The sequence below is a fragment of the Hyperolius riggenbachi genome, chromosome 1 (assembly GCF_040937935.1).
Source record: "Hyperolius riggenbachi isolate aHypRig1 chromosome 1, aHypRig1.pri, whole genome shotgun sequence".
Lineage (NCBI taxonomy): Eukaryota > Metazoa > Chordata > Amphibia > Anura > Hyperoliidae > Hyperolius > Hyperolius riggenbachi.
This window is the reverse complement of record NC_090646.1, coordinates 448,254,058-448,268,522: the sequence shown is the minus strand read 5'-3', so window position 1 is coordinate 448,268,522 and position 14,465 is coordinate 448,254,058.

The following is a 14,465-nucleotide window of genomic DNA, read 5'->3' as shown; positions in this document are numbered from 1 at the left end:
GTAAATTAACTTCATGAAAAGTGTTTGCATGAGAAGGTGTGTCCAAAATGGTTGTAAGTTGAAAGTCTTCATTTACGCCGTCTTCATCTTCTTCTTCTATATCTTCTTCTTCTTCTTCTATATCTTCTTCTTTTTCTTCTTCTATATCTTCTTCTACTCGAATCTTCTTCATCTTCTACTTCTTGTATCTTCTTCAATTATCTTTTTCTTCTTCTATATCTTCTTCTTCTTCCTCTTCTTCTATATCTTCTTCCTCTTCTTCTATATCTTCTTCTTCTATATCTTCTTCTTCTTCTTCTATATCTTCTTTTTCTTCTTCTTCTTCTTCTTCTTCTATATCTTCTTCGTCTTCTTCTTCTATATCTTCTTCTTCTATATCTTCTTCTTCTATATCTTCTTCTTCTTCTTCCTCTACTTCTTTATCATTATATTATGTGTCTTGGTTTTCCTTTCTTTTGTAATATTTTTTTTTTTACTTAATTTGTGAAAATATTTTATTTTAATAACAACACCATAGTTATATTTGTGTTGATGGCATAATAGGTAGTGGCACATTGCAAGCCACAGCACCTTTTTCTGTGTACCCTGGCGGTGGTAAAACACAGACATCAGCAGGAGGAGGAAGAAGTTGCAAGTTGTGGTGTGGTAAATTTAATAGCTGGTAGGAGAGTGGGTGGCAGCAGAAAAAATAGTTCTTCTTCTGTTCTCCCTGGCAGTGGTAGCAGCACACAGACAGCAGAAGCTCAATGCAGCTACAGGAGGAGGAGTAGTGTGTGTCAGGCAGTGTGATGTGACTGACATAATAGGCCCTGGTTCCAAGCGGTGGTACCAGGGCCATAAATAAACAGCATGAGGTTCCAGACAGCGGTCGTGAAGCCCACATTGTGTCCAATGCACAATTGGGACAGCACAGTTTTCAACCCGGACACCTCTAAATTAATTACAATTTTTTTTTCTAATTGATGCAGCTATTTTTGAGCGTAATAGCTGGTGGCGCATGGGCAGCAGCACCTTGTAATGTGTTCCCTGGCAGTGGAGACACAGACAGCAGGAGGAAATACAACAGCAGGCAGCGTGAGGAGGTTGAGTGTGTGGCAGACTAGCAGCAGGCAGGAGGGCAGGCAGCGAGACATAATAGGCCCTGGTTCCTAGCGGTGGTTCCAGGGCCATAGATAAACAGCATGAGGTTCCAAACAGCGGTCGTGAAGCCCACCTTGTGTCCAATACACAATTGGGACAGCATAGTTTTCAACCCGGACACCTCTAAATTAATTACAAATTTTTTTATTTGTTTTTCAAATTGATGCAGCTATTTTTGAGCGTAATAGCTGGTGGCACATGGGCAGCAGCACCTTGTAATGTGTTCCCTGGCAGTGGAGACACAGACAGCAGGAGGAAATACAACAGCAGGTAGTGTGAGGAGATTGAGTGTGTGGCAGACTGGCAGCAGGCAGGAGGGCAGGCAGTGAGACATAATAGGCCCTGGTTCCTAGCGGTGGTTCCAGGGCCGTAAATAAAGAGCATGAGGTTCCAGACAGCGGTTGTGAAGCCCATATTGTGTCCAATACACAATTGGGACAGCACAGTTTTCAACCCGGACACCTCTAAAATAATTTAATTTTTTTTTTCCAAAATAAATAATGCAGGGCAGGCAGCTATTTTTGAGCATAATAGCTGGTGGTGCATGGGCAGCAGCACCTTGTAATGTGTTCCCTGGCAGTGGAGACACAGACAGCAGGAAGAAATACAGCAGCAGCAGGTGTAATGTGTGTGCGCCACTTCATGTCCCCCTCTTGTTGACAACAGGGGCCAGGAATTCGCCTTCCACCCAGGCCTGGTTCATTTTGAGAAATGTCAGTCTGTCCACAGACTTGTGAGACAGACGAGATCGCTTCTCAGTGACGACTCCACCGGCTGCACTGAAGCAACGCTCTGACAGTACGCTGGAAGGGGGGCAGGAGAGCACTTCCAGGGCGTACTGCGCAAGCTCGCTCCAGATCGGCAGGTGCTTGACCTAATACTCCATGGGATCAACAGGGGCCACGCTGTCAAGCCCGCTGAAGGACCCCATGAGGTCAGCCACCATGCGGGTCAAGCGCTGCCTGTGACTGGAGAAGGATGCTGCTGCAGGCACCTCCTCTCTAGTCCTTGGCAGCTCTACACTCATGTAGAGCTCGTTGGTCAGAGACAACAGGTCTGTGGTGCGTGTGCGCTTGCTGCTGGTGGATGCAGGCACCTGCTGCTGGCTGCCTCTGTGCTGGCTGGACAGTGGGGGTGGATGGCTGAGGGAAGGCTTCCTCCAAGCGCTCAACAAGGGACAGCTGCAAATCCCTCATTTGTTGCGCACGGTCTCCTCCTGCAGGCAGGAACTGGCTGAGCTTCCCCTTCAGACGTGGGTCCAGCATCATGCAGATCCAGATGTCCTCTCATCTGGATCACCCTTGGGTCCTTGGGCAGGCACCTCAGCATGTGCGCTGCCATTGGGAAGAGTCTGGCCACATCTGCTGGCACATCATCGGCAGCCCCAAAGCCAACAGTGCTGTCCTCCTCTTCCTCTGCCTCCTCCACCTCATCCTCTCTCCACCCCCGCACCAGTCCAGCTGCGCTCTGCTGCTCCCCCTCATCAGCAGCAAAGTCAGGGACCTCCACCAACTCCAAGCCCTCCTCCTCAGAGGTGGTCTGTGAAGCTGCCTGCAGCTCCTGCTGGTCCAAGGCTGCCGCTCTCTCTTCCAGCAGTGCATATAGGGCCCTGTCCAGCACACACACCAAGGGGACCCACTCGCACACCATTGCATGGTCCCTGCTTACCATGTTGGTGGCCTGCAGGAAGGGTGCCAGGACTGAGCACACCTGGTGCATGTGCCCCCAGTCCTCCGTGGAGATGATAGACGGGAGGTTGGTGGCGGCACTCCCAGTTGCGGCACTCAGGTTTGCCCCATTGTCGGACACCACCTCTCCGACTCTGAGGCCTCTGGGGATCAGCCAATTCCTCTCCTGCTCTCGGAGTTTGGCCAGGACATGGTTCGCCGTCAGTTTGGTCTTCCCCAGGCTGACCAATTCCAGCAGCGCTTGGCAGTGGCAGGGCTTCACGCTGCTGCTGAGGTGGGGGGTTTGGGCTGGTGTGCCGGAGGATGGAAGCGGTTCAGAGGAACCTACTGCAATTCCCCTGACCCTGTATGGTGGCACCACCCACTGCGTTGTTGGTGCTGCTGCTGCTCTGACAGTGCCCAATGCTGCTCCCCCCTCCTCACCCCCTTCCACCAAGCTGACCCAATGCGTGGTGAAGGACAGATAGCGGCCTGTCTCAAACCAGCTGCTCCACGAGTCCATGGTGATGTGGACCCGTTGACCCACCGCGTGCTCCAGCCCTCTCCCGACATTGGCCATCACAGAGCGGTGAAGTGCAGGGATGGCCGTGCGTGCGAAATAATGTTGGCTGGGGATTGGCCAATCGGGGGCTGCACACATCAGGAGCGCACGCATGTCGCTCCCCTCCTGCACAAGGGAATAAGGCAGGAGTTGGGAGCACATGGCCCATGCCAGCAAGCCGTTCAGCTGACGCACGTGACGGCTGCTGGGAGGCAGAACCCTGACCACCCCCTGGAAGGTGTCGCTGAGCAGGGTCTGGCGACGCCTTTTGCTGGCACGGGAATCAGTGGAGGGAGCAGAGGAGGCCACTGAGGACTGGCTGCCAGAACAGGCCTCAGTGTTGGCGGCAGGAGTTGCAGAGGGAGGAGGAGCAGTGCGTTTCTGATGCACTCCTGCTGGTGCTGCTGGAGGAGGTGGAGGAGGGCGGGTGGCTGCTGCCGACGGCTACGCAGTGGTGGCGGGTCTGCCGCTGCCACTGCCAGCTTCCTTCAACTTCAAGAACTCCTCATGCTCATGAAAGTGTTTCCCTGCAAGATGGTTGACCAGAGAGGTGGTGCCAAACGCAGAGGGCTCTTTCCCTCTGCTGAGCTGCTGGCGGCACTGGTTGCAGGTGGCATACTTGCACTCCACATATGGCAGGGTGAAATAATTCCAAATTGGGGAGGTGAAGTTGCCCCTTCGGCTAGAAGGTGCTGCTGCCGCTGGTCTCCCTGTGGTGGTTGGGGGGTTCTTGGTGCGGCTGGTGGTGGCACTGGCAGAACTCGTCTCCGGATCAGCACGCTGGGTGGCCTGCATACCACGCCCACTTGTGATCCTGCCCATGCCTGCGATGCTGATCCTTCTAGCAAGGCCCACAGACGCATCCTCCTCCTCCTCAGAGCTGATGACATCCCCACTCCCAGGACCTGGCACCCAGTCTCTGTCCTTCACCCTGTCATCATCATCCTCCCCCTCCGCAAACATGTCCTGCTGGGATCCCACAAACTCCCCTTCTGCATGCATGGGCGGATGGACAGTCACCACTGTCTGACTGTCCAAAGCATCATCCCCCAAAGTGCCCATGAGCATTCCTTCCTCCTCCAATTCTGCCGCAACAGCACTCCATAACCCCGCTGTGCTTGGGGATAAGAAGGTGCTGAGTGACAGGGTGCTGGTGTCGCCCGCTGGGGCTGGAGAACTGCACTCCTCCTCCCCAGGCAGTGCTGGGCGGCTGCTGCTGCTCTTGCGAACAAGAGTGGTGGCGGGGGTGGAGGACTCGGTTCCAGAGCTAATGGTGGCCTGCTCATCCACCATCAGTTCCACCACAGAGTCTGCGTCCTTCTCCTCAATAGGATGGCTACGACCTGGCGGTGGGAGGAACATCTGCGCCACACGCTGCTGCTGCTGTGTCTCTGCAGCATGACTCCCAGCTGTTGGGCGGCCAAGGCGTCCACGGCCGGTGGCTAATGGCGGAATAGCCACTGGTGCAGACGCAGAACTGCGCATGGTGGTGGTGGCGCGGCTGCCACGCCCACGACCTCCTCTCTTGGCGATGCCCTTGCTGCCCTTGCTGCCCCTGCTCAAACCGCGGCTGCCTGTGCCAGACATCGTATATATTTAATATTATACAAATGAAAAACAAACGTATGTATGTAAAGGCGGGTGGGACAAGTGGGGTACTTTAATGGGGAGGGACTGGTGGTGGTGGGTATGTGAGGTGACGGATAGGTGTACTCTACAGCAGAGATCGGTGTAGCACTAACGAGAGAGTGCGCAGTGCGCACCCAAAGACCCTAGCTGACGCTGACTGACGGTGTCCCTAATTACAGACTACAGTACAATTCAGCGAATACACAATACAAGTAATATAAACAATAGGATGGGTGTAGCACTAACGAGAGGGTGCAGACAGCGCAGACGTGCACTGCGCACACAAAGACCCTAGCTGACGCTGACTGACGGTGTCCCTATACACAGACTACAGTACAGTACAAGTCAGCAAATACACAATAGAAGTAATAGAAAAAAATAGGACGGGTGTAGCACTAACGAGAGGGTGCGGACAGCGCAGACGTGCACTGCGCACACAAAGACCCTAGCTGACGCTGACTGACGGTGTCCCTATACACAGACTACAGTACAGTACAAGTCAGCAAATACACAATAGAAGTAATATAAACAATAGGACGGGTGTAGCACTAACGAGAGGGTGCGGACAGCGCAGACGTGCACTGCGCACACAAAGACCCTAGGTAACGCGGTGACGGACGGTTCCTATACACAGACTAGAGTACACTACAGTACTACTAACTAAACAATAGAAGAATCTAGCAAATAATAGAACAGGTGTGACTAGATTACAGAGAGCAGATACAGGACAGGTATAGCAGTAAAGCTGGGCCTTGCTAACTACAAAATAGTACAAATCTATCTCTAACACAGAAGTAGTAGTACAGTAGAGTAGGACAGGTGAGAGCACAGGTAACTAGAGACTAGAGCACAGAGCAGGGCAGGCTGCCTTGCCTATGCACAGGGCCTAGCTGCTGGCTGCAGCTGCAGCAGTGACAGTCTCCCTCCCTAGTCCCTAATCACACAAACTAAACTGCCTAAAATACAATCTATCTACATTACAAAGCAATACAGTTGAATTTCAAGTGTTGGAGTGTAAAAACGCTTGGTTTAGAACAATATAAATGCACTTGCACACAGACAAAAAGCACTGGAGCAATCTCTCAGCACAATCAGTCAGTAAGTCACAAGCAGGACGAGTGAGGCAAGATGGCATCCGCTATTTATAGAGGGGGACTTGGCCAGGCTCCCCATCTGTGATTGGCTGCAGTCAGAGGGCTGGGAGCCCTCTGATTCGCTTGTGAGGACTCGAGGTGACGTCAGACGTGACGCTATCCGAGCTGGTGACGCTATCCGAGCTCGGATAGCTAGGATATCTCCGGATAGCTGCTTGCTATCCGAGTGCGCTCGTTTAGCACAGCCCGGATAGCTAATACTATTCGAGCTCGGTATTCGAGCTCGAATCGTGAAAAAAGAGCTAGGATATCTGAGTATCTCGGATATCCTAGCTCTGATGAGCACCACTGTGTGTGTGTGTGTGTGTGTGTGTGCGTGCGTGCGTGCGTGCGTGTGTGTGTGTGTGTGTGTGACAGGTGCACATTTGTAATACCTGTCATTGCATAATTGTTCACAGTACCTGTGTGACCGCACGCTGTGTAATATACCACTCCGAGAATACCTGTTAACTGCACCTGTGTGACAGCTGCACATTGTATTGTAATACCAGTCACTGCATACCTTTCACTGCATCTGTGACTGCACATTGTATTATACCTGGCAGTCAGTGCATACCTTTCACTTGAATGGACGGCAGACTCTCCCTCAATAACAGATTCTCGTTAAAGGTAGTAAAGTCGATTAGTAGTGTCATATACAGCAGAGCCTCAAAAGTCCTCCTGTATTGTTATTTTTTGTCACTACCTCGGGACTTGCATGCCATGTCTGCTGCCTTCCTTGGATGTGTGGTGGTAGCCGTTTCTCAGGCTCCAACTCCGGACCGGAATCGAAACCTGACTCCCCGGCTGTGCGCTTTCTTTAACAATGGGAGAATGTTCGTTCAGTTGGGCTTAAAGTGGATCCGAGATGAACTTTTACTCATTGCATAATTGTGTTCCTTTCCTATTGTTTATAGGGCATTTGCTCAAGCCAAATACTTTTTTGTTTTTGTTTCAATACTCTAATTCCCTATAAACAAAACAATTCACGCCCACAGGTTTTCAGAGAGCCAAAGCACTATCAGACAGTAGCAAGAACTCATGGGAGCTCAGTCTGGGCAGGAGGATGGGGAGGTATTACTAGCCAGAGATTTCAGAGGCAGAGGGGAGGAGGGAGGAGGAGGAGGGATTAGGTTTTTTTGCTCAAGATGCAGATAACCCTGCCTCTGTGTAATGTTTACAAACAACATGGCTGCTCTCATTGTATCACAGGAAGAAATAATCATATTCTATTAAAGCTGTTTGCAGCTACATTTGCTGTGTAAACTATCTAAACTTTAGATAAGATATATAGACAAGTTACTCGTTATAGTTAGTTTTTCATCTCCGATCTGCTTTAAGTGGTTAAAGTAAACCTAAAGTAAAGAAAAAAAAAATCCAATTTATTTACCTGGGGCTTCTTCCAGCCCACTGAAAGTCTTCCTGGTCTCTCGCTTAACTGTTCCTCCACAGCCCCCCTCCGTAATCTGGCAGTGCTGAAGAAGGAACGCGGAGGAATGGCAAGTCCTGGAGGAATGACAAGTGCTGGATGACAGCTGAGGGAATGTTTTCCCTCCTTGCAAACTGTTTTAGTCAAATGTTAAGAAGAAGGAGTTAATACCCTCTGTAGGAAACAATGGGTGTGACAGTGACACAATGGCAGGGAAAGGAGCAGGAAGCTGTAACATCCAAAAATAAAACAGTTGCCAAAAAATAGTGCCCTCCCCCCCAAAAAAACTTTTTTTTTTCTAAAACAGGTTCCTATATGTCCCCCTTTTCTTTCTTGTCACCACATGCAAATAACAGAAATCTTCCTTTCTTGGATGAGATAAGAACACTATGACCAAAAGGTAACTGAACCCCTTCCCTTTGAAGAGTTTATACAGCCATTCATATAGGTCATATTTGCTGTGGGAGAGACAGTAATCTGTAGCAGTAGGGAGGAAAAATTAACACTGAGCTGGGTTGAAAAAAAAGGGCAGAAGGGATGTCATTTTTGGCATCGCAGAGAAACAGTAAACATGGAAACCAGCAGAGACTCTTTTTTTACACATGACATCTTTCCTAATTCTGACAGTGAACACTAAAAAACAGGATAGGTAAGTTAAATAAGTAATTTGTTATTGGATAATTTTTTTTCAGTTAATATGAAATTTCATCCCACTTTAAGATATTGTTAGGTACACCATAAGCAACCACCTTACTGACTTCACTTGACTGCCCTGTGGCAGCAGTAATTGGTTAATAAGCACAGGTTTTGTATGTTGTATGCATGTTGAAGGGCTTGTAAAGTTGCCACCAGTGTTGTAAACAATGATTCTTATTGTCGATATGCCTGGGTTTGTCAACATACTCCAGCATATAAAGCACCAATGATTAGCCATTCAGTTCTGCTAAGAGACGCACCAGGAAACGGGTACAAATGGACTTGCTTTCAGCACTCTGTCCATGCATTACATATACATTGGGAAGAGGCCAGTCACAAAAACCTCTATCATGATGTATATGATAAAATTGTAAATATTTTCTTTGCTTCAACCATGAAAACCAAAGCTGCAAATTTCATAATTCCAATTGAAATACATTTTAAAAATCTTGGAAGCCCATCTGTAAATGGCCTCCATATTTTCCTCTTGATTAGGCATGAGCAGAATAAGCAAATTCTGCTCCACCAAAATTTCAATGAAATCTCCCAGTATACCTCGGAGTTTTGCATCTTCTGTGGAATATATTATAATCAATGGGAAAGCTGGAATTAGTAAAATGTTATAATGTTGGCAGGTTCCTGGGCCTTTAAAATGCAAGTGCATGCAAGGTTCTGTTCCAGAATAGGGAACTGTATTTTTTCCAGCACTTATATGGGAAGGTGTCACAAATGCTGAAGGTAGTTTAGAAAGTATTTTTCTATTTGCTTGCTTTGTTACCTGGAGCCCTGATTCAGTGATATTCCAGATTACTTGAGAGGTGTTGTTCTGTTTAGTTGTTTTTTTAAGAGGGCTGTTATTACTAGTAGTAGTTTGGGTCACCCTGTGCTACTTGGTCACTCTGTTGTACTGGTCCAAGCCCTATCTCATACAGCCTTTTCAATCCCTGTCATGTACTGATGAGGACCAAAAGTCCGAAACAGGCTGTCTAAATGTGGGCTTGATATGGCTGTGTAAAATTTAAAGCTGTAGGCTTGCTATACACCAGTGGTTCTGGGTGCTTGCTTGGCTTACCAAGGGCGAAAAGGGATAATTTGCATATTCAGTAGTGGTGCATTGTGGATAACCACAAATGTTACTGATAGCTGAATTACTGCAGATTTCCTTCTGTTTTAAGAAGGCAAATACACCAAGCTTTGCTTTTTTTAGTAGGAGGGCTTTTTGGTCCCTTTTACCCCCTTATACATTCCTAGTAGTTTGGGTCACCCTGAGCTGCTTGGTCACTCTGCTGTTATAACTAGTGACATTTTGGGTCACTTGGTGATGAAATTGTTTTTGCATTAACTGGGCCCCTTAAGCAGTCAAATGTCAAAGGTCCTGGCAACCTGGCACTAAGCTTCAAAGGGAAACAGAATAAGAAGAGAGAAATCCATACTGAGACAGCATTTGACCTGTTTTAGCTCCTGCAACAACTAACCTAAATCATGATTAGCAAATCCCTTCATACCACTATCAGAAGTCTATCAGGAGTTTATATCACAAGGCACCCCAGTCTCTTTACATAAAAAACAACCTTTTCCTTTCTGGGGAAAAATGCACTTAATAAACCAAAAGAAGTGGTACACATTGTAGTAAGTATATCATCAGCAGCACAATTAACCAGGGTCATTGCTCCAAATGGTTTAGCAGGTACACATGAAAAAAAGTGCATTATATTTTCAGATTTCATGTGGCAAGGGGTTTAGGCTCCAAAAAAAAATATCAACTCTGTTTTAATTTATGATCTCCTTCAGATACCACCACTAAATCTCAATGAGTGTTCCTAAAAACTAATCCAGTATAATGGTAATTCAATCTAAAACACAGTTCATAACTTTAAAGTGGACAAGACACACAACATCTATACTGCACTTTTCTACTTGCAGACTCAAAGCACCAGAGCTGCAGCCACTAGGGCACACTCTATAGACAGTAGCTGTGTTAGGGAGTCTCTATAGGCAGTAGCAAGGTTAGGGAGTATTGCCCAAGGTCTCCTACTGAATAGGTGCTGGCTTACTGAACAGGAAGAGCCGAGATTCAAACTATGGTCTTCTGTGTCAGCGGCAGAGCTCTTAACCGGCACACTGTCCATTACAAGTACAAGAATTTGTTTTACATACTGTAAAAATACCGTCTCCCCATCTTACTCTTACCAATTCTGCCCACACATGGAACTCCAGCACCCGTGCATTATTCAAGTTCTACAGCCTGAGCACAACTGGCCCATTTACAGCACCAGATAAATTCTGTCAGTAATTTCATCAGCTGCTTTTGTTGGACCACAAAAAAATGAAAAGTTATCTTACCCACACCTTCCTGTGTTTTTCCTCATAGATAGTTTATGAGGTGACTCTTTCTGTCATGAGAGATAATAAAACTTTCAGTTGGCCTCTATGTGTAGCCAAACTAAAATGAGTTTTGACCTAGCAATGAAACTTCAGGCAGTAAGAGTAAAATTGCTGATCCATATGTGTAACACTAAAATAAAGTACAATAAGCATGTAGAAATATGAAAACTGCATCACACATTTTTCTTCACGTATTCTGGGTTGTAGTTTTATACTGACAAAAATATTGTTTATATAATCATAGTAAAAAATAAAAGTTTTCTTTGAGTATTAGAACAAACACATCTTAAATTGTATTAAAAATTGTGAAAATAAAAAAAATGCATAACTATTATGAAAATAGGGCTGAATAGAAAACAAGTCAACAGTTTCTGCTGCTGGTTTAAACACCGAGGCTCTTGCTTAAAGACAGAAGTTCTGTCCTTTGCATATCCCTGCAGAATTTATAGCCTTAGAACACTCATAAATGCCAAACCTTAACTTGATCTATGAAGCAGGAAAAGGCTCTCTGGGTGTTTCAGACTATTTCTTTATTCTTTGCATCAGTCCAGTGCTCATAAAACTGTTTCTGATCAGCATTGTAGGACTTTTAATATCCACATTAAAAAAAACCCATTTGGAGGTTAAAGCACTTGTAAATGAGATGGATTTTGCCCTTTAAAAGTTATGTTTAATTTGCTGTCTAAACCCCCCTCCCCAACTATTTTGTACTATTTCTTAATATGAAGTACAGTGATAAATTATTATTTGTAACTCTCAACTATGGGAAGCATAAATTGCGCATTCAGAAATAATTTGGGCTATAATTTACCATGAAAGCTAAACAAGCACTATGCAATATTTTTAAGCCATTAAGTATAAAGGAAAGTGTAAAACACTTTTATTCGGGGTTCTCTCTTGAATTATTTTGCTGTTTATTAATATGGAAGCTATTACTTATCTGAATTGCAGTTTGATCCCTAAATTATTTCTAAGGATACAATAAAAATTATAAGTAATTTGACAGAAGAGAATTAAAGTGCATCCAAGGTGGCATGTGATAAGAGGAGATAAACATTTATATGAGACAACATAACTTTAAACCTCCTTTTCAAGCTTTGAAAAAGATTTTTAGAAATGTAGGATTCTAAAAAAAGTAATTTTCAAGAGTAGGAGGATAGATACATTGGTTTATCTCATTGGTTTATTTTCACCTTAGGTTTTCTTGAACCTTTTCAGCCTTTTGGACTTAACTGCTACATCCAAAAGGCTGCTGCTGCACTGCTGCATGCTCCCGCGGCCAATCGCGCACCACCTGCTCGCTCCCGTGCCCACCGTCCGTTAGCCCGGAGATCAATGAATAGGAACACAGGAATTCATTGACCTAAGTCCCCATCAGAAAGACATACAGCTTCTATGAGGAGCCGCAATCTTTCTGATCCCTTATCATTTTATTTGCTAAAAGGCTACAGTAGGTGTAAAGCCCCATACACACGCTCAGCAGAGATCTTTTATGCAGCGCAATTGTTGAACAACATTTGTTGAGAAACGAGTTGAAATAGCTAAAAAAAAATATTTTGCTATTGATCAAAAAGCTGATAAGACTGGTAAGAAGTCAATCCAACAGTTGGATTGACTTTTTATCAGACTTATCAGCTTTTTGAACAATAGCAAAATACTTTTTTTAGCCGTTTCAACTTGTTTCACAACAAAAAAGTTGTTCAACAATTGTGCTGCAAAAAAGACCGCTGTTGAGCATGTGTATGGGGCTTAAAGGAATACTGTAGGGGGTCGGGGGAAAATGAGTTGAACTTACCCGGGGCTTCTAATGGTCCCCCGCAGACATCCTGTGCCCGGGAAGCCACTCACCGATGCTCCAGCCCCGCCTCCCGTTCACTTCTGGAATTTCAGACTTCAAAGTCTGAAAACCACTGCGCCTGGGTTGCCATGTCCTCGCTTTCCCTGATGTCACCAGGAGCGCACGTCGCAGACACAGACCATACTTGGCCTGCGTAGTACGCTCCTGGTGACATCAGCGGGAGTGAGGACACGGCAATGCAGGCACAGTGGCTTTCAGACTTTAAAGTCAGAAATTCCAGAAGTGAACCGGAGGCGGGGCCGGAGCATCGGTGAGTGGCTGTGCGGGCACAGGATGTCTGCGGGGGACCATTGGAGGCCCAGGGTAAGTTCAAATAATTTTCCTTTGGCCCCCCTACAGTACTCCTTTAAGATATTGAACATCATGCCACCAGTGAATTATACAACGCTCCAAATCGTATGTTGAGACAATAGATGTGGTTGTAGAATGACCACCTTCAGTGCAATTACAAGTATTGCATTACTGCAGGTACCATTTCTATTCTGACTGACTTAGTTTTGGGGCAGGCAGTCACACAGCGTGCAGGCAGAGATGCTGTGTGTGTGGGGACTGGCTTAGTCTTCGGGCAGGCAGTAGCCCTCCGGGATCCATGCCTCATTCGTTTTAATAAAGGTAAGGTACTGAACACTTTTTTTGACCTAGGTGACTTCTCTTCTCACTGACAATGCCTCCAACTGCGCTGAAGGTCCTTTCTAGGACGCTTGAGGCAGGGCAAGGCAGAAGTTGGATGGCAAATTGTGACAGCTCTGGCCACAGGGCAAGGCTGCGCAACCAGTAGTCCAGAGGTTAATCGCTGCTCAGACTGTCGATGGTTCTTTCTCTACCATTGTTAAAGAAAGGGTATAGCCATGGAATCAGGGTTCCATTCTGGTCCAGAGTGGGAGCCCGAGAAACGGCTACCACCACACAACCAAGGAAGGCAGCAAGCAGGCACGGCACGCAAGTCCCGACCCGGGGAGGTAGTAGTGACGAAGAATAACAATACAGGACTCTTTCAAGGCCCTGTATAATGATGAGTACTCTTGAAATCCTTTAATGGGAATCTGTTATGGAGGGCAAGCCTGCCATTTATTCAACTGTGTGGTCAATTATCTTTGGTACTTTCTGCATCATAATGGCCGGGGAATCAGGGTTTGATTCTGGTGCAGAGTGGGAGCCTGAGAAACGTCTACCACCACACATTCAAGGAAGGACCCAATGTGCTCTATAAGTAATGTACCTTCCCTGACCGTGCTTTGCAGGCCAGGCATCTGTGGTCAGATTGACCCTTGACCCAACGCTGTGTGCCAGAGATGACGCCACTTGCCTTTAATGAGAATCTGTTATGGAGGGCAAGTCTGCCATCCATTCAAGTGAAAGGTATGCACTAACTCCCAGGTATAATACAATGTGCAGTCACGGATGCAGTGAAAGGTATTTAGTGACTGCTGGTATAACAATTCAACACAGAAGGGTGTGTGCATCAAGCACCAAGTGAAACCTGATATTTCTAGCCTAGCAAGTCTGGCCTGATTGGCTTAATCAAGTGGCATAGCTCATGCAAACTTGCATTTGCTTTCTCTTGCCAGAATATGCAGGGTTATACAACCAATTACACTGCAACATTTTGCCCTGCAGGGATTTGTTCATGCTACATTAGCACTTATCCAGGGTCAATGCGTGGAGGCCCCCCATGCCCCCTTTTTTTCTGTGGAACAAGTGGATACTTTATTCTGATGTCTGAAGGCGGAAGTACATGGCTACCTAATACTGATATGTGGGGGCTTAACACTACATAATACTGATGTGTGGAGCACATGCCTACTACTTAACTCTGATATCTGGGCTGTACTGCTGATTAAATATTGTAATAAGGTCAGCAGATTCACCACTGAAGAAAAATGTATCCTGAGTAGAGATGGCCCAAACCTCCGATTCTTGGTTCGCGAACCGGATTAGAACGAACTTTCGCGAACCACAATAGACT